The following is a 786-nucleotide window of genomic DNA, read 5'->3' as shown; positions in this document are numbered from 1 at the left end:
GGGGGGGGGGGGGGCACTGGGAGGAGGGCAAGAAGGACCAGGCAGCCACGGAGGCCTTTGGGCACTGGGAGACTTCTCTGCTCCTGGGCAGGAAGGGGAAGCATGGCCACTCTGTCGTCTCCACCCTCTTCAGGGCAGCTTCCCACCCACCCACGAGCCTCTGACTCACGTTGTGCTGACAGCAGACCACTTGGCAGCCCAGGTGGGAAGATGCACATGCCACACAGAACTCGAGGAGACAGAAGATAAGCAGCACACCCGAAATTGCCACTCCGGGGGTCTGGAACCAGAGCCAGGGGCGGTCAGGAGTGCTGGCCTGGGTGTTCCAAGTGTGGCTCTGCCATGGGCTGTCCCTGTGGCTTTGAGGAAGCCCCCTAACCTCGTCTCAGCCTTGTGGGGACAATGGGACTCGCTGGGCTTGTGTGACCGTCAAGGGTGTGTGTACCAGAACTGGTACTTTGACGCTTGCTACAGTGCTCCTCTAGAGGGAAGGATGGTCATCCTTTAGGAAAACACCTCAGTCATGTGAGTGGGAGGGAGAGGATGGGCCACTGCGCAGATGGAGAGACAGCACCTACGCGGACTCATCTGCGGCTGCACTCACCCACCCATCCTGCAGCCACAGCCCTGTAGCCACGAGTCCCATTTGGCTGTTGAGCACTTGGGATGTGGCTGCTCCCAAAGTGACGTGTGGTCTAAGTGCAGAATACACACTGGGTTTCAAAGACCGAGTAGCCAAAGTGCAAAATAGCAAATTAATGTATTTTTTTGGGTATGGATTACATG

General features: G+C 57.6%; 1 protein-coding gene across 1 annotated transcript in view; it reads right to left on the bottom strand.

Moving 5' to 3' along the window:
* LOC144218849 (membrane-spanning 4-domains subfamily A member 8-like) overlaps nt 1-786 on the bottom strand; it is a 12,691-nt gene that overhangs the window by 209 nt on the left and 11,696 nt on the right. The window lies entirely within an intron of this gene.

Source organism: Crocuta crocuta, unplaced genomic scaffold (genome assembly GCF_008692635.1).
Source record: "Crocuta crocuta isolate KB4526 unplaced genomic scaffold, BGI_CrCroc_1.0 scaffold323, whole genome shotgun sequence".
Classification (NCBI taxonomy): Eukaryota; Metazoa; Chordata; class Mammalia; order Carnivora; family Hyaenidae; genus Crocuta; species Crocuta crocuta.
Note: the sequence above shows the minus strand (reverse complement) of the source record. Positions and strands in the feature narration are given on the sequence as shown.